Genomic DNA, 20856 nt, shown 5'->3' with positions numbered 1-20856 from the left:
AATGTCCTATGAAGAAAGATTAAGGGAAATCGGCCTGACGACACTGGAGGACAGGAGGGTCAGGGGAGACATGATAACGACATATAAAATACTGCGTGGAATAGACAAGGTGGACAAGGACAGGATGTTCCAGGGAGGGGACACAGAAACAAGAGGCCACAATTGGAAGTTGAAGACACAAATGAGTCAGAGAGATAGTAGGAAGTATTTCTTCAGTCATAGAGTTGTAAGGCAGTGGAATAGCCTAGAAAATGACGTAGTGGAGGCAGGAACCATACACAGTTTTAAGACGAGGTTTGATAAAGCTCATGGAGCGGGGAGAGAGAGGGTCTAGTAGCAACCGGTGAAGAGGCGGGGCCAGGAGCTAGGACTCGACCCCTGCAACCACAAATAGGTGAGTACAAATAGGTGAGTACACACACACACACACACTTATTTTCTGGTCACACACTACAATATAAACACAATTTCCCCAGCAGACGTACAATACATATTATCAACCACTGTGTCACTGACATATATGCATATATCTGTACTGTCTCACACACCTGCTACAATTATATTTAAATTGTTTATATATTTTAATAGAATTCTAAATAATCCGAATGGAGAATGCTGTTAAACAGTATTTTGTACATATATTTAATAATAAATGTAAACATGTGACGGACTGAGAGAATCTTGTACTGGAAATAGAAAAAAAAAATTGAATTTTTAAACAGTCTCTCTCTCTCATTTTTTAATTTTTCATGTCTTCATTTCTCTCACCTTCACTATATTTACAAAAATATTCATCAACACAACAACAACAACAACAACAAAACAAAAACTAGGGATAGAAAATAAGATGTACACACTGGGAGAGTGAACCTCTGGACAAAAGTTATTGTTGGTGTTGATGTTACAACCTGACCAGTACAACTCTGTCTTTATATCTTCAGTACTGATGTTTAATGTATTATTGTTATCTTGTTCTACTCTTCGCACACTGTCAAGATGACAGTACACTGTCAAGATGACAGTACACTGCCAAGATGACAGTACACTGCCAAGATGACAGTACACTGCCAAGATGACAGTACACTGCCAAGGTGACAGTACACTGCCAAGGTGACAGTACACTGCCAAGGTGACAGTACACTGCCAAGGTGACAGTACACTGCCAAGGTGACAGTACACTGCCAAGGTGACAGTACACTGCCAAGGTGACAGTACACTGCCAAGATGACAGTACACTCCCAAGATGACAGTACACTCCCAAGATGACAGTACACTCCCAAGATGACAGTACACTGCCAAGATGACAGTACACTGCCAAGATGACAGTACACTGCCAAGATGACAGTACACTGCCAAGATGACAGTACACTGCCAAGATGACAGTACACTGCCAAGATGACAGTACACTGCCAAGATGACAGTACACTGCCAAGATGACAGTACACTGCCAAGATGACAGTACACTGCCAAGATGACAGTACACTGCCAAGATGACAGTACACTGCCAAGGTGACAGTACACTTCCAAGGTGACAGTACACTGCCAAGGTGACAGTACACTGCCAAGGTGACAGTACACTGCCAAGATGACAGTACACTGCCAAGATGACAGTACCGAGTCATATCATAAGAAATTATAATTTTAGGTTTTACTGGGACTTCCGTGTAGCAATGCTACAGAAATCATTAGGAAGTTCAGGTAGACACGTTGAAGGGAATGACGATCTAATTCGTAAGCACTTCATGCCAATAGCATGAAGAGTTTTGATTAGTAATGCACTTTTTCGCTCGCGCGCGCGGGCGTGCGCATTTGTGTGTGTGTGTGTGTGTGTGTGTGTGTGTGTGTGTGTGTGTGTGTGTGTGTGTGTGTGTGTGTGTTTGCTTGTTTTCCTTGCTTTAGTCACACAGTTCGTGTTGTGACATTTAATAACTTATCCTGATCTATTCCATATCTCAGATGCATACTTTTAATAATTCTTACCACTTCGAGCGCTGTGTTGTAACTTCTGAGTCCTGATTCCGCTTTCTCTATCAGTATATGGTGCTGTTTTCCACTGAAATTTCGTTTTCAGAACCAGTGTGTAAATTAGCATTATCCTGCATTTGATTTCATATTTTGCTTGAAAATTAACATATCTTCCCTCTATCTTACCTTCCTTGTCTGATCATGTGTCTCCGTGTCCCTTAGTTGTGGTCATGTGTCTCCGTGTCCCTTAGTTGTGGTCATGTGTCTCCGTGTCCCTTAGTTGTGGTCATGTGTCTCCGTGTCCCTTAGTTGTGGTCATGTGTCTCCGTGTCCCTTAGTTGTGGTCGTGTGTCTCTGTGTCCCTCAGTTGTGGTCATGTGTCTCCGTGTCCCTTAGTTGTGGTCGTGTGTCTCTGTGTCCCTCAGTTGTGGTCATGTGTCTCCGTGTCCCTTAGTTGTGGTCATGTGTCTCCGTGTCCCTTAGTTGTGGTCTTGTGTCTCCGGGTCCCTTAATTGTGATCTTTTCTCCCCGTGTCCCTTAGCTGTGGTCTTGTCTCTCCCTGTCCCTTAGTTGTGATCTTGTCTCCGCGTCCCTTTGTTGTGATCTTGTGTCTCCGTTTCCCTTAGCTGTGGTCTTGTCTCTCCCTGTCCCTTAGTTGTGATCTTGTCTCCGCGTCCCTTTGTTGTGATCTTGTGTCTCCGTTTCCCTTAGCTGTGGTCTTGTCTCTCCCTGTCCCTTAGTTGTGATCTTGTCTCCGCGTCCCTTTGTTGTGATCTTGTGTCTCCGTTTCCCTTAGCTGTGGTCTTGTCTCTCCCTGTCCCTTAGTTGTGATCTTGTCTCCGCGTCCCTTTGTTGTGATCTTGTGTCTCCGTGTCCCTTACTCGTTGTCTTGTGCTCCCGTGTTCCTTACTCATGGTCTTGTGCTCGTGTGTTCCTTACTCATGGTCTTGTGCTCCCGTGTTCCTTACTCATGGTCTTGTACTCCCGTGTCCCTTACTCATGGTCTTGTACTCCCGTGTTCCTTACTCATGGCCTTGTGCTCCTGTGTTCCTTACTCATGGTCTTGTGCTCCCGTGTTCCTTACTCATGGTCTTGTGCTCCCGTGTTCCTTACTCATGATCTTGTGCTCCTGTGTTCCTTACTCATGGTCTTGTGCTCCCGTGTTCCTTACTCTTGGTCTTGTGCTCCCGTGTTCCTTACTAATGGTCTTGTGCTCCCGTGTTCCTTACTAATGGTCTTGTGCTCCTGTGTTCCTTACTCATGGTCTTGTACTCTCGTGTCCCTTACTCATGGTCTTGTACTCCCGTGTCCCTTACTCATGGTCTTGTACTCCCGTGTCCCTTACTCATGGTCTTGTACTCCCGTGTCCCTTACTCATGGTCTTGTGCTCCCGTGTTCCTTACTCATGGTCTTGTACTGGGGCTCTGGTGGCCTGGTGGTTAACGCTCTCGCTTCACACGGTGAGGGCCTGGGTTCGATTCCCAGCCAGAGTAGAAACATTGGACGTGTTTCTTTCCACCTGTTGTCTATGTTCCCCATCAGTAAAATGGGTACCTGGGTGTTAGTCGACTGGTGTGGGTCGCATCCTGGGACACTGACCTAAGGAGGCCTGGTCACAGACCGGGCCGCGGGGGCGTTGACCCCCGGAACTCTCTCCAGATAAACTCCAGATAAACTCATGGTCTTGTATTCCCGTGTTCCTTACTCATGGTCTTGTGCTCCCGTGTTCCTTACTCATGGTCTTGTGCTCCCGTGTTCCTTACTCATGGTCTTGTGCTCCCGTGTTTATGCTGGTAATAAACAAACCCTCGTAGACGCAGTTGCCAATAACTCGCGCCCGTGCGTCGACCGTAATGCAGTAAAAATGCCCACTCAAGGGCGATCTTATATGAAAATGCTCATTTGCGTCAGCGTCGTAGGAATAATTGATATCTGCTGATGATTCATTATAGCCACATCGCCGCCTCCGCACACCGTAAGCAATATTTAACATCACATTCAACATCTTTACCAGCTTATTCGACGAGGGAAGAGGGTGCGAGAAGTGAACGAGTTGGTAATACTTCGACCCTTTCCCACTGGTTTTCCTATCATTCCCTCACTGCACTGCATAACACTGCCTGATTTTGAGTCTTCAAAATAAACGGTAGTGCTCGAAAATAAAATTAACTTTGTGTCTGACAGTTGCTCGGAACTTTATTGCCAGTTGATACAGAGAAAAGCGGAAGAAGTCGAGTAATATTATCATAAACATGTGTTCAGGGAATATGCTAATGACCGCCTCGACGCTACGGAAGCTCGGAACATAAACAATGTGTCGCCAGAAGGGGGTTATTACGTGTAGAAATTGCGAAAAGGTGGGTTTGATAGAGGGCTTTCATCTTGCTCTTCTTCCCCTCCCTGTCTTCTTCGTCGTCCTCCTCCTCCTTATCAACATCGTCTTCTGCCGATGCTGCAACTTCTATTCACAATATAAATAATTTTCTAGCTCCTATTCTTTTTTTAATGCTATGCTTTTTTCTCTCTTCCCCTCATTGTTCCTCATCCTGTTCTCTTCAATTTACTTCCCTTTCTTCTGGTACTGTTTATGTATACTCACTGAGTTATGCTGTAGGACTGATTACTAGCCCCCAGATACCTATTATATTCATTCTTAAAATTGTGATGGGGCTTCCCTCCATCACTCTCTCTTTATGGAGTTATCCACCATTTTTCTTTGTGTCTGAAATTTACCTTCACCACTTCCTCTTTGTGTATGGAATTTTTCTTCCACAGCCTCTTTGTGTAATGAGTTTGCTTTCACTACTTTCTCTTCCAAAGTACCACTTTTCATTACTCTTAGATTAATGAAGAATTTCTAATAATCCTGTGGTTCCTCTGGATTTGTAGCTTACGTCTACTTCTTCACGAAGAACTCTCTTCCCTGTCCACCCTCACAGTGCCTGGATCATCTACGTTTCTTACCTGCCGTCTCCTCCTCTCATTTAAAAACACCAGGTTTAGCTCCCTTAATCTCATCTTTGTGCACTCTCATTACCTATGGAATCAGCCTTTTTGTGAATCTTTGGACTTTCTGAAGCTTCTAGTGGCCAGCTCTATGGTCACTATCTTGAATACTGTGTGTTTATTTGAGGAATACAGAGGAATACAGAAATAGACACTATAATAACCTATTTGACATGTCAAGATATCTTATTAATGTAAATAAGATACAGATATATTAAGAAAATTTCCTAAAATTGCTTAATAAATTACCTTAATTTGCTTGTAACAGATAAGTGAACTGTAGATATAAATCCAAACGTACTCCTGTTAACCCCTTTTGGGGCCTAGTTCCTAGACCTTTTGTGCATCCATATGCTTCTGCGCTACCGTCCACAGGGTGGATAAGGTGTGCACAATAAACTAGCCACTTCGGTGGCAAAATCTAAAAATCTAATGAAGCTTTTTCTACTACGCTGGGGCTATCCACACAATGATTAGCTTGATACATGGTGGGTCTAGTGTCTTATGTTATTTACGTCCCTAAAAGGAGCTAGTTTTAGGTGTGGCAGATTTACACATGCTACCTACGTAATGCGGCTCATGTGGTAATCCGGGGAGATACTTCACGTGACATGCACCACTAAGTTCTTTTCCTGTCTGGCGCTTGGATATTCTTGCCTCCCAGACTGTATTCTCTCAGTTTTTCTCTTCCCAATTCCGGTTTTGAATCTCATCATTTGTTGAAGTTAATCTCCTGTAGCTACTTGTACGACCACGCCGACAGCTTATCTACGTCTTCCAAAAATCCACGCCATCCGTATTTTTCTCATCAGTTATACAACTCTCAGCTCATGAGCTACAGTTGAACGGCATTATTGATTTGCTCGCTTATTAAATCCTATCATGACTGCTATGTACCTGTATGTGAAGTTTGTCTCCCATTTATTTATCCTACTCATTACACTTACGACCCTGAGAATGAAGAGGCATTTCCTAACGTCTTTGTGGATTATCCGTGTTTTGATATTTAGCTTTTCTCTTGCCTCTGTTCCTCGGAATTCGACGTTGTGTTCCTATCCACTCTGTCAAATCCTCCGAGTATACTGTACACCGTAATCATATCTCCCCTGGTAGCTCTCTCTTTTACGGTCGTTAAGTTCTTTTTAATTTCCTCTCTAAAACTCAACCCCCTCAACACCGTAACTTGTTTTGTTGCAAACTTGTGAACATGCTCTAGTTCTTAACGTGATTGACCAGGTATTGGTTCCATGTTCAGTATACTTACTCTTTGACAGGCTTAACGTATGTCGTATGTAGAGTCTGTTTCTTTATTAAGGTCTTGTAAGACTAATCGAATTATGTAATCCGTAACTTCTCATTTTTTCAAGTTAGGTAGTTTATATTTCTCTGGCAATATGTTCAGTGTATTGATCACCCCTAATCCTTATCTTTTTTTATAATAATTGTAGCTCCTTAATTCCCATACTGCACTCCATCTCTGGTTTTCTCGACCCAGTTTCTTAAAATTAAGCACTTGATGTGGGTTGAACTCCAGTAGTCATATGATCGACCATTCTTGCAACCTCTTATTATTATAATCACGGGGGAGCGCTAAACTCGTAGGATTATGCAGCGCATGTGGGGGGAGATGGAAGGTATTCAGGTTCAATTCAGGGAGCTGAATCACAGATCCAATTCCCTAGATCAAGAGCCCCTCACCAACGTCACGGAACCTCCCTTGAGGAGTTGCGACCTCTTAATATCTTTAATCTGCCTTTACCCTCTTTCGTTATCCGTCATAATTCATATTAGACAGTTCCTTCTAGTACGTTGTTTACGTATATTAGGAAAAAGTTAAGTAATAAATACCGATCCCTCAAGAGACCCTGATCGTCGCAGTTGCCAGGATGTTTCTAGAGCCACCGAAGAACTTATTCTTATATTCAGGCTTGTTCTTCTAATTTTTAAGTCAATCTCTAGTGGAGAACAGTTTCGCAGACCTTGCCTTTCGTGAATACGAAGTTGAAGCCTTCTTACCTGTTTCGTAATCTCTTGCAAAACTTCTGTTGGTTCGTGAGGCACGAGTTGCCATTAATCCATTCTGGATTTTTCAGGAACTAAGCCCCCCTTCCCTTTTTTTTGTAATGTCACGCCAGTGTCTTCCGAATATAGCTTCACACACCAAATAATTTTCATGTCAGTAGTACTGTTAGTTTAGTGCATCTTGTTCGTCTCCCTCAACACTGTAACAATATCTGTTGTTTTCTACCTATTTAATGGCTGCCCATTTTAAATGTCTTTATTTAGACTATCATAACTGAACTACTTAAGGCTTCATCTCTGTTCAGTAATCATGCCATGCCCATTATTATTTTTTTTAAATTCAAGTGGGAGCGTTAAATCCGTACGGATCTTAATGCATCTTTAGAATAATGATTCTATTCCTCGGCTGAGGACCCCAGCTTTCAGGTGTCTTAGCACCAGTGTTTTTTTTTCTGATCGGCTCGCTTTTCCGGCCATGCTCTAGCTCCTGGTCTAATAGCATTTAGCTGCTGGACCAACCAAGCTCAATTTCCTTACATCAAGAACCCTCCTACACCCCACTTCCCTGCTACATCACATAGGACCAACCTAATTCCAAAACCTCGGATCAACATCCTCACCTACTCACCGATGATGAATTAGACATGTGCAACACCTTTGTACCTTTGCTTGTAGACGTATCGCCAACCAGTGACTTTATCAATACATTACATCGATAATAAATGAAGACTAGAAATATAAACAGCACTCAGTTTGTCTCACTCGTGTACCGTGGAACAAAACACAAGAATAATGCAGTATTCTGGAACAATAGAGCAACATACTGGTAAATAAATTTGCATGTAAGAGTCATAAACAAGAAGGTCCACCAGCCAGGTTGTTGGATCAACCATTACAATTATTTTTGTCAAGAGGTCCAGTCTCCGAGTTTAATGTTTTTGTCTTCACTGAGTTTTTTTTTTTTTTTTTCTTTATATTTTTTGTGTGTGTGTGTGTGTGTGTGTGTGTGTGTGTGTGTGTGTGTGTGTGTGTGTGTGTGTGTGTGTGTACTCACCTAATGGTATTCACCTAATTGTGGTTGCAGGTGTCGAGTCATAGCTCCTGGCCCCGCCTCTTCACTGGTCGCTACTAGATCACTTCCTCCCTGTTCCGTGAGCTTCATCATACCTCTTCTTTAAGCTATGTATGGATCCTGCCTCCACTATTTCCCTTTCCAAACTGTTCCACTTCCTGACGACTCTGTTAATGATGAAATACTTCCTAACATCCCTGTGACTCATCTGAGTCTCCAACTTCCAGTTGTGACCCCTTGTTGCTGTGTCCCATCTCCAGAACATCCTATCTCTGTCCACCTTATCATGTCTCCCTTGTCCCTCCCTTCTTTCAGTATCGTCAGGTCGATTTCCCTTAACCTCTCCTCACAGGACATGCCCCTTAGCTTCGGGACTAGTTTCGTTGCAAACCTTTACACTTTCTCTAATTTTCTGACGTGGTTGGCCAGGTGGGTTCCAAACTGGTGCTGCATACTCCAATATGGGCCTGATGTCGGAATGTTATTTTTAGGGTTGCTAGTCGCCCATATGCAGCAATTATTTGGTTGATGTACGCCCCAGAAGATGTATTTGGTATTATACTCACCCCAAGATCCTTTCACTTAAGTGAGGTTTGTAGTTTTTGGCTCCCTAGACTGTATTCTGTCTGCGGTCTTCTTTGCTCTTCCCCAATCTTCATGATTTTGCACTTAATGGAGTTGAGCCCTAGGAGCCAGTTGCTGGACCAGGCCTACAGCCTGTCCAGATCCCTTTGTGTGTGTGCTTGCGTGCGTGTGTACGTACGAAAGTGCGTGTATGGAGAGACTTTTTGCTTTATCCAACACAAGTTTCCATCACCAATACCCGCACAGAGGAGAATGAAACGTGTATTGTTCCAGTCACAGTATTGTGGCATTTTATTCTTTAAGTTTCCCACGACTGCCACTTCTTTACATCTTCAAACCTCTCATTGAGGAATATCTTGAAAATACTGTATAACAACATTATCTACTTTATTTATTCACCATTCAATTACAATTTGTAATCAATAATTTCTTTATTTCTGTTTTGACTGCAATATAATCTCACTTTAACTGAAGTGAGGGAAAATGTAGATAAGGGTACGCATGCGTGCGTGTGTGTGTGTGTGTGTGTGTGTGTGTGTGTGTGTGTGTGTGTGTGTGTATGTGTATGTGGTGTGTGTGTGTGTGTGTGTGTGTGTGTGTGTGTGTGTGTGTGTGTGTGTGTGTATGTGTGTATGGTGTATGTGGTGTGTGTGGTGTATGTGGTGTGTGTGTGTGTGTGTGTGTGTGTGTGTGTGGTGTATGTGGTGTGTGTGTCTGTGTGGTGTGTGTGTGTGTGTGTGTGTGTGTGTGTGTGTGTGTATGTGTGTATGTGGTGTGTGTGTTGTGTGTGTGTGTGTGTGTGTGTGTGTGTGTGTGTGTGTGTGTTGTGTGTGTGTGTGGTGTGTGTGGTGTGTGTGGTGTGTGTGGTGTGTGTGTGGTGTGTGTGTGTGTGTGTGTGTGTGTGTGTGTGTGTGTGTGTGTGTGTGTGTGTGTGTGTGTGTGTATGTGCATGGGTGTATAAAAAGGATGAAATGCAACAACAAAAAAAAAAAACTGGTCAATATTTTTCGCAGTTTTCATAGTGGGAAGAAATACATTCTCACACAGAAACACATCTGTACACAATAAAACCTAACTGAAAAAAAAAATCACGAACACAGTATGGAACATAAATAGAAGTCCAAGATTTCTAGTTAGTAACCTCTGCTTGGTGGCCGAGTTGAGTGACAGCTTCGCCTCGTCTAGCTGGTCTACTGTTCGCGGCTGTCTTGGTGAATGGAATTACAGGACGCAGTTCTCTGTGTAATTCCACCCACCAAGACAACCACGAACAGTAGGCCAGCTAGACGAGACGAAGGTGCCACTCAACTCGGCCACTGGGGAGGGGCCAAAAATCGCTGACCTTGGGGAAGTGGGGAACCACCGACCTGGGAAAGGCACCAAAAAAATAGCAAAATAATAAAAAATGCGGAACCTGAGGAAGTGAAGAAGGAAGTTCATCTGAGGGGACACAGGTGGACTTCTGGAGACACGGAACTAGGGAAAGCACCAAAAAAAACACTGGAAGTGGGGAGTTTGGAAGGGTTGACATCCGGGGGCCCACGGATGGAGACCTGGAAACATGAACCAGAAGAAGGTAACCAGAGAGAAGGCAAGAGAAAGAGGGGCGTACCTTAGGAAAGTGGGAAAGGGAGAATACCTGAGGGGACACAGGTGGACTCCTGGACACATGGACCTGAGGGAAACCCCAAGATGGCAGCGAGTGGGGGGGGGACCCTAAAGACGAACCACTGGCCTCCACGTGGCAGGGTCTGGTAACTCAGAGATAACTCTGAGGCTGACAGTGGTCGCAAAATTTTCTCGTAAAATAAAAGCTTAGTAGTAGTAATAGTAGCGTTAATTTAGTCTTAGTACTCTAAGAGCGGAAACAAACACACACACACACACACACACACACACACACACAAAGATATTGAAGACTGAGAAACCTGGAGAGTAGACAAAGATGAGGGAAATGAGGGTTAGTGAATATTAAAGAGTGTGAAAGAGATGACAGCAGGGTGAAGGAGTTGACAGCTGATTTAGGGAGATGAGGGGCCGGGTAAGTGAGATAAGGGCAGTGGAAGATACCAACAAAGACATAGAACGGGTTATGTGAAATCAAGAGACTTAATGCGTGTGATGGTCAAAGTTACTCCAGCACTGTTATAACTAACATAACTAATGTTATAACTTCAGCGTTAAAAATTCGAAGCCTATTGAATAAGTCGTCGTTGAGCAATAAACAAAAATTTGTGAGAAAGCAAACAAGAATGTTGAGAATATTACAAAAACCATAATAGAAAAACCCATAAAACTTCGGATTTTAATTTTGTTTTTTTGTAGTATTACTTTTTTTCATTCATAGTCGAAAATTTTCTACAAATTCTCAAGAATTTTTTTTTTAATTTTAATTTGATAAAATTGACATTCTCTAGTCATGATATCTGAGACAATTTACTTAATAAAATTGTCATATTTAAGCTTTCGCAGCTCAAAGTTGTGTTTTAATGAAGTCCATCAGTGCCAAAATTTTGAAGCCGATCAGAAAAGGCATTCTCACTAATTCTTACTAATGGGAGTTATGGTAACCAATGGCAACGTGATGCTTGTGTTCAGGGAGCCACATCAGCGGTGAAAATTTGAAGCCGATGTTTCAAAGTTTTTTTTTTATTTTACTGTTTTAGTACCTAACAAATTTAATAGCCACTATCCAGGCCATATGATGCATCGGCCATTAACCAAGCTGAATTTAGTTATTTTTTAATTTAATTATTTTTTAATTGAATTTAATTTTTAACGTTATTTAATGGGCGTAAAAAATCACATTATTTTACACATAAAATTATTAAATCCGCATCTAGACATCTAATTTTTACTCTCCACTGTTGTGGAATTTTGAGGCATCTTTTTCTAAAGTTTGAAGCTCCATCACTAAGGGTTTTGGAAGTTATCACAGCCATTTCATGTTGCTGGGAATTGGTTCAACAACTTTGGTCATAGGGAAGGTGAACATGCCAGTTATTCCAAAAATTTAATCCTCGTTACCGTACACAAATGTTGAAAATTTGAAGGCGATTGGATGAGGCGTTCTCGAGTTATGGAGGAAAAAAAATAGGCAGCCTCTTAAGGTAGCACTTCTGAAAAAAAAATCTAGAAGAATGTAACACAAACTATAAAAGTGAAAGAAAGTGAGCTCGACCTGGGAAGCGTCAGGACTCCGACGGTCGATCTCGTAGTGAGGATGTCTCTCTTCCTAGTGGGTACACGATTTGAATGGGTGAATATTTATTTGCAACAATGTTTACAACTGAGCCACATGGTGATAGTAAAGATAGTGATGTGCCAGAAACATCGTAAAGAGGGTGTTGATCCTTCTTCACTATGTGATATCCCACATAGTGAAGAGGGTGATATCCCATAAACATAGTAAAGAGGGCGATGTCCCATAAACATAGTAAAGAGGGCGATGTCCCATAAACATAGTAAAGAGGGTGATGTCTTGCCAGAGTGTTAAACCTTTAAATGGTTTTTGTGTCACTCGACTCAGCCATGACGTGGTATCCCTAAAACGTGTCATTGTTCCCATCTTACATCACTATCTTCATTGGGCTCCGCCCTTATTATCTTCGATAGACTGTTATAACCTTTTTGTTGAATTACATCAGCTTTCATAGTTAATAAATCACAGATACCCAGAGAACTAAGAGCACTATGTAGTAACTGATCTCTCTGATTTGTTAGATTACGGGAAGCAGCAATTGCCAGAATTAAGGCGTTATATCGTGGCTTTTGGAACAACAATGCAGTTGTCACTGGCGTTTACCAACCCTGATTACTCCACATGCATGTTTTGTATGTTACTGAAGTTTTTCTTAGTGTAATTCTTCTGTTCTTATGTGTCACTGTACTGTTATTATTACTCCGCTTTCTAGTGTATGATTGTGCTTTTCTTATCCTTTACCATATTGTTCTATAACTGTACGATCTGTAAATTACTGTACTGTACTTGTATGCTTTTTATACTCCACCTTCCACAGCGTCTCCCATATTGATATTCTTGTCTCCCAAAACAATATTAATACAAAATAGCACATCAAAAAATAAATAACTTGGTAAAAACAAATTTGACAGCTGATCATGCAACCTTGCAACTCCGCCACATTGTTGATATATCCGATACATGATGTTAAATTATGTTGTTTTATGTAAACACTTGCTCAACACAAACACTGTCTGTTCCTCGTTATTTACGCTTTGTCTTTCCAACACTGTTACTCACAATTTTGACTCGCACAACATTTCTAACACCGTCCGGCTGTCTGAACTATTCCACAAGAAAAGGGTGACACATAACCTAAGTGTTTTAGTTATTAATATCTGTTAACCAACGAAAAGATACCATGAAATTGATTAGCACGAATGAGTCCCAAAATCTGCGTTTTGTGTCTATATTGACATCATTATAGTCACTTGGCACTCGTCTCCCTTAACAGGCTTTTATCTCCCTAAATCAGCTGTCATCTCACCTGTTTGTGGTTTCACAGCTCCTTTCCCCGTTCTGTGTGTGTGTGTATGTATATGTCGTGCCGAATAGGCAGAACTTGCGATCTTGGCTTAAATAGCAAAGTTCATCTTGCCATATGTATGCAATAATTTCGCCAAAATCATTCTGAACCTAACGAAAAAAAATATATTTCACTGTGTTTGTTTAGTATTAAATTATTATAAACAAATCTAAAATATATTTAGTTGGGTTAGGCTAAAATAAATTGTTCTTGTTATAATAAGGTTAGGTAAGTTTTCTAAGATTCTTTTGGAGCAAAATAAATTTTTTTTTACATTAACATTAATGAAAAAAATATATCTTTAAACGTATAAGAGAACATTTTAGAAAGGACTTAATTTTAAACGAGTTCCTGCTAATTGACCAGTTTTACATATTCGGCACGACATATATATATATATATATATATATATATATATATATATATATATATATATATATATATATATATATATATATATATATATATAATATATATAATCTCTTAGATTACTGTACTCGGCGTTATAAGTTTGCCTCCACCACTGTCTCACTAATCCAACTTACTCCACTCTTCAACCATACTCCCTAGCTCTTAAACATAAACATCGTAAACCTCGGAAAAATTGATACTATTATTTTATAATAATATTAATAATAATTATTATCATTATTTGAGAAAATTTTGCGACCACTGTCAGCCTCAGAGTTATCTCTGAGTTACCAGACCCTGCCACGTGGAGGCCAGTGGTTCGTCTTTAGGGTCCCCCCCCCCACTCTCTGCCATCTTGGGGTTTCCCTCAGGTCCATGTGTCCAGGAGTCCACCTGTGTCCCCTCAGGTATTCTCCCTTTCCCACTTTCCTAAGGTACGCCCCTCTTTCTCTTGCCTTCTCTCTGGTTACCTTCTTCTGGTTCATGTTTCCAGGTCTCCATCCGTGGGCCCCCGGATGTCAACCCTTCCAAACTCCCCACTTCCAGTGTTTTTTTTGGTGCTTCCCCTAGTTCCGTGTCTCCAGAAGTCCACCTGTGTCCCCTCAGATGAACTTCCTTCTTCACTTCCTTAGGTTCCGCATTTTTTATTATTTTGCTATTTTTTTGGTGCCTTTCCCAGGTCGGTGGTTCCCAACTTCCCCAAGGCCAGCGATTTTTGGCCCCTCCCCAGTGGCCGAGTTGAGTGGCACCTTCGTCTCGTCTAGCTGGCCTACTGTTCGTGGTTGTCTTGGTGGGTGGAATTACAGGAGGGGACACACAGAGAACTGCGTCCTGTAATTCCATCCACCAAGACAGCCGCGAACAGTAGACCAGCTAGACGAGGCGAAGCTGTCACTCAACTCGGCCACCAAGCAGAGGTTACTAACTAGAAATCTTGGACTTCTATTTATGTTCCATACTGTGTTCGTTATTTTTTTTTATTTTCAGTTATGTATATGTGTAAGTTTATATGTGAACGATTTATTGAGTACAGATGTGCGTGTGCGCGCCAATGTTTTTGTTCCCACCATGAAAACTGCAACAAATATCCCTCCCCTTTTCTTTTTGTTACATTTCATTCTTCATATATATATATATATATATATATATATATATATATATATATATATATATATATATATATATATATATATATATACACACACACACAAATATTCAGGCACCTCTCAATATATACTCACACACGCACGCATGCGTACCCTTATCTACATTTTTTCTCACTTCAGTTAAAGTGAGATTATATTGCAGTCAATAAAACAGAAATAAAGAAATTATTGATTACAAATTATAACTGAATGGTGAATAAATAAAGTAGATAATGTTGTTATACATTATTTTCAAGATATTCCTCAATGAGAGGTTTGATGATGTAAAGAAGTGGCAGTCGTGGGAAACTTAAAGAATAAAATGCCACAATACTGTGACTGGAACAATACACGTTTCATTCACCTCTGTGCGGGTATTGGTGATGGAAACTTGTGTTGGATAAAGCATATTAGACGCTTGCCAGTTTTCTTGTGAAAGTGGGTTAAAAAAAATAAATATTTAGCATTTAAATAAGTCCCTCCACACACGCACTTTCGTACACACACACACACACACACACACACACACACACACATATACATACATTCGACTCCTGCAACCACATACAGGCGAGTTCCTAAAAAAAAAAAAAAAAAAAAAAAAAAATCTAAGTGAAGACAAAAACATTAAACTCAGAGACTGGACCTCTTGACAAAAATAATTGTAATGGTTGATCCAACAACCTGGCTGGTGGACCTTCTTGTTTATGACTCTTACATGCAAATTTATTTACCAGTATGTTGCTCTATTGTTCCAGAATATTGCTGCATTGTTCTTGTGTGTTGTTGCATGCAACTTGAGCGAGTCAGAAGGGGGATCTTGATCCGAGGAAGTGGAATTTTTACCCCCCACTGAGAAAATCTACAGTAGTCCTAGCACTTCATTTGCATATTTTCCAACTTTAAAAACCCTTAATTTAATTATCGGGGTTTATAGTTAAAATTAATGTTTCATTAGATACTCTAAGATAATGTCTGCTACTGACGTGTGTTTTTGAAGTAGTTGTTGTTACCTTCCAGATCACGAGGTTACCAATGTGTTGTTAGAACATAATTGTTATAACTTGAGTGAGTCTTCTGCAGTGTTTGCATCTGACCGTCACCCTGGGGTGACGGTCAGATGGTGGTGCTACCATTACCACCATTATCTGTGCATCCCAGTACCACAGCTTGTGTGAACCACCACTATCACTAACCTCCTGTGTGAAATGCCTCCTCCACAACTTGTGTGAACGACTTCTCGACTTGGATAAACAACCACCTCCTGTACAAACGACGACAACATGGACGAACGACGACAACCTGTGCAAAGTGCCCCCACCTGTGAGAGCCACCTGTGCAAACAATGACGCTTACCACCACCACCACCTTTCTGTAACACACCTGTGTACACCACCACAAGTGTACACGCCGCCTCCACCACTCCTTCCCACGTTGTTCAACACTTTATAACGCTTCAGAAAAATTACTGTCTTGCTACAGACAAATGCCAACAGATGCTATTATTCCATGAGGATAATGAGGCATGCGGTAAGTGGACACTAATATGTTGTTTTTGACGTTCTAATCTGTATGAATGATGACGTAGGAGAATGTGCGCTCTGAAGGAGGATGGGAAATTAATGTGGGCGGCCGCAGGAGAAGACAACACTCACTCCCCACTACACACAACCCCACGAATATTATATTAATAATTAACCTAATAACATTATTACTGTTATTATTGTTTCAAGGTGACTAAGAGTTTACTCCCGTTTAAAATGGTGTAACAAAAATTGCATTTATCGTGAGAATGTAATTTTATACGTGTAAATTAGTTACTTATGTCATACCTGGAGTTTACCTGGAGAGAGCTCCGGGGGCCAACGCCCCCGCGGCCCGGTCTGTGACCAGGCCTCCTGGTGAATCAGAGCCTGATCAACCAGGCTGTTGCTGCTGGCTGCACGCAAACCAACGTACGAGCCACAGCCCGGCTGATCAGGAACTGACTTTAGGTGCTTGTCCAGTGCCAGCTTGAAGACTGCCAGGGGTCTGTTGGTAATCCCCCTTATGTGTGCTGGGAGGCAGTTGAACAGTCTCGGGCCCCTGACACTTATTGTATGGTCTCTTAACGTGCTAGTGACACCCCTGCTTTTCATTGGGGGGACGGTGCATCGTCTGCCAAGTCTTTTGCTTTCGTAGTGAGTGATTTTCGTGTGCAAGTTCGGTACTAGTCCCTCTAGGATTTTCCAGGTGTATATAATCATGTATCTCTCCCTCCTGCGTTCCAGGGAATACAGGTTTAGGAACCTCAAGCGCTCCCAATAATTGAGGTGTTTTATCTCCGTTATGCGCGCCGTGAAAGTTCTCTGTACATTTTCTAGGTCGGCAATTTCACCTGCCTTGAAAGGTGCTGTTAGTGTGCAGCAATATTCCAGCCTAGATAGAACAAGTGACCTGAAGAGTGTCATAGCACTGTTATGTTACAATTGATGGTGAAGACTTATTCTATTGTAGCATAAGCGGAATTAGCAACAGACTCCTGGCTGTCTTCAAGAGGGAGTTGGACAGATTAAGTCACTACCCTATCAGCCGAGCTCTGGTTCGTACGCTGGACTACGTGCGGCCAGCAGTAACAGCCTGGCTGATGAGGCCCTGATCCACCCAGAGGTCTGGTCAAGGACTGGGCGGCGGGGGCGTTGACCCCTCTGAACAACCTCTAGGTAGACTTCAGGTAATATTTTTATTATATGTGCTTTTTATTTAACTAATTTTTATTAGCACTTTAAAAAATGGGTTTTAATACAAATATAGTAATTATATATATATATATATATATATATATATATATATATATATATATATATATATATATATATATATATATATATATATATATAAAGGAGGTTTTGTGGGCAAGGGGCTTGGACTTCCAGCAAGCGTGCGTGAGCGTGTTAGATAGGAGTGAATGGAGACGAATGGTACTTGGGACCTGACGATCTGTTGGAGTGTGAGCAGGGTAATATTTAGTGAAGGGATTCAGGGAAACCGGTTATTTTCATATAGTCGGACTTGAGTCCTGGAAATGGGAAGTACAATGCCTGCACTTTAAAGGAGGGGTTTGGGATATTGGCAGTTTGGAGGGATATGTTGTGTATCTTTATATGTGTATGCTTCTAGACTGTTGCATTCTGAGCACCTCTGCAAAAACAGTGATAATGTGCGAGTGTGGTGAAAGTGTTGAATGACGATGAAAGTATTTTCTTTTTGGGGATTTTCTTTCTTTTTTTTGGGTCACCCTGCCCCGGTGGGAGACGGCCGACTTGTTGAAAATATATATATATATATATATATATATATATATATATATATATATATATATATATAGATATATATATATATATATATATAAAACACACACACATGCAGTAAAATCACAGAAAACAATTTTTAAAGGGATGAACCGGTAAGCCAGAGGAAGGCCTCGGTCAGATGACGAATAGTTCCAACTGTGGGTCATCGTATAAGTCAGACCCAAATCTTATATTGTCAGGAAACACTTGTACCTACCACTCTAGGTTCCCCAAAAAATTTGCTTCTAGTCTTCCCAGGCTAACATTTTTAAGAGATGTGTTGAACTCACATGACAACCCTATACGAGTTTTGAGTCGATATACGAAACAGTACTCGATCTTACTGTAGGTGATGGGTAGTGGGATCAACCTACACTTTAAGTCAAAACTTAGGACGAAGGTAGACACATGTGCAATGTCTGGGTAAGATGCTGCATGTGTCTAATTTTCATGTTGTCGATACTGTATACCATTCCGATACAGCATTGCCTACGTTCCTGTGTGTGTGTGTGTGTGTGTGTGTGTGTGTGTGTGTGTGTGTGTGTGTGTGTGTGTGTGTGTGTGTGTGTGTGTGTTTGGAGGGGAAGGGCTTCCAGCAAACTTGTAGCAGCGATTCTCCCTAAACACCTAAGTCATATGTTGAGGTTATCGATGCACATTTCTTTACAAGAGCCCATAACTGGGACACTCAAACAGGCACCACAGCCAGACCAGCTTCCCTGAACGGATACTAACCTTTCTATTAAAGCAGCAGAATAACGGAGCATACAGTCTGTCTGTCCTGGATCATTACAAAGTCTTACCTGAGATAGTTCACTACGGACTGAAACGTCGTCCAAAGTTTCCTCTGTGTGTGTGTGTGTGTGTATATGTATGTGTGTGTGTGTGTGTGTATGTGTGTGTGTGTGTGTATATATATTTGTGGGTGTATATATATATATATATATATATATATATATATATATATATATATATATATATATATAAATAATTACCTATTCGGCATGACATATTATTACCTATTAAGCACGACATATATATAAGTTAATAATAATAAACATAATGATATATATTTTTTCGTTAGGTTCAGAATGATTTTTGCGAAATTACTGCATACACAAATTTACGCTTGCCTTATTAGATAAGAAATGCGTTGCTATTTAAGCCAAAATTGCAAGTTTTATTTATTCCCACCAAGGTAGGGTGGCCCGAAAAAGAAAAACTTTCACCATCATTCACTCCATCAGTAATTGAATGAGACAGAAATTAGCTACTGCGTAACCATCACATAGAATAAGGTAGCATTACAATGCTGATATATCCAGTTTTAATTCAAAATTAATGTCTTTCATCTCCGGCCCAGAAACAAAGTAACGTCGCCTGTAAAGCATAAGGCGGTGTCTTATATCATTTTACCTCATAATAAGGCAGTCAATAAATCAAATGAAACTTTGTACTTTCAATAACCCAGTATGGCAATCATGCCAGAAGAGACCTGACCATCAATAACGCACCGACCATCAATAACACACCAACTCCAAGCCAAGATAGCACTCAAATATCACTTTACCTTCCCATTTTTTATTTATTATTAATATCTAAGACACGATTCCTGGCGTGAACTAGCATGGCTGGGAAGAGCTTTGGGTTAAAGTTGTCCACATAACCTATTATTAAGAAGACTTGCAAGTGTTATTATCTTCATCTTCCCCGTGACCACCACATCCTTCTTGCGCCACCACTCGTATATTTGCTAACAATTGGGTGGAAGGGGAAATGAGTTTTTAAACTATGACTAATACTGAGTGGCTGGAAGGACAGGCAATTTGTTTGACACTTAGAACTAGTTGGATGTGCAGTTCAGAAGGTCAGCTGCATGTACTACTCAGGAGGCCCTTTGCTTGTAGTGTTCAAGAGGCCAGTTGCTTGTAGTGTTCAAGAGGCCAGTTGCTTGTAGTGTTCAGGAGACCAGTTGCTAGTACTGTTCAGATCAGTTGCTTGTAGTGCTCAGTTCAGTTGCTACTTTTGCTCAGGAGACCAGTTGCTAATTCATTTCAGGAAACCAGTTGCTTGTAATGTTTAGTGGACCAGCTGTTTGTACTGTTGAGGAGACCAATTGGTTGCAAACTCAGCAGACCAGTCGGACATACACTCAGGAGACCAGCTGCAAATACATTCAGACCAGCTGGTTTATAGTGCTAATAAAACAGATGTAAGGCTTAGAACACTGAGTGGATGTGCAAATATCAAGGATAAACCTGTACAACAATAATATTATACAAAAATGTGCAGATCTCTCAGTTGCTGCAGCTTTACTGTCTCGAATACTTTTATTTACGGGGGAACATCGAAGTGTCACGAACACTTGTCGATAATAGGAATCATCTCGCAGGAAAATCAACCGACGGGAAAAGGCTTTCGGAAATTTTGACCTCGGGAAGAGGGCCCTTTTCCGCAAATACGTATTCTGCTGAAGAGCATCTCATACAGAGGTCATCACATACCAAACAACTTTTCCCCGTCTGTCTCCCCGTGTGGGTTGATCACTGCAATTACTTTTCCTCGTGAACAAAATCCTCACCAGTTCTACATGAAAACATTTAACGTGGGAGAATGGATATCTCAAATGTGATAATTCTACCTCTGAGATGAGATGATTTAACAAATTAATTACTGTAATTTAACGAGTGCTAGAATTATTTTTATATTGACTGTTGCAATGCGTGAACTTTCTCTCATGAGTCCAATAATTTATCTTCGAGAACGATTAC

The sequence above is a fragment of the Cherax quadricarinatus genome, chromosome 1, assembly GCF_038502225.1.
Source record: "Cherax quadricarinatus isolate ZL_2023a chromosome 1, ASM3850222v1, whole genome shotgun sequence".
NCBI classification, from domain to species: Eukaryota; Metazoa; Arthropoda; class Malacostraca; order Decapoda; family Parastacidae; genus Cherax; species Cherax quadricarinatus.
The sequence above is the reverse complement of the archived record's forward strand: the minus strand, read 5'-3'. Positions refer to the sequence as shown.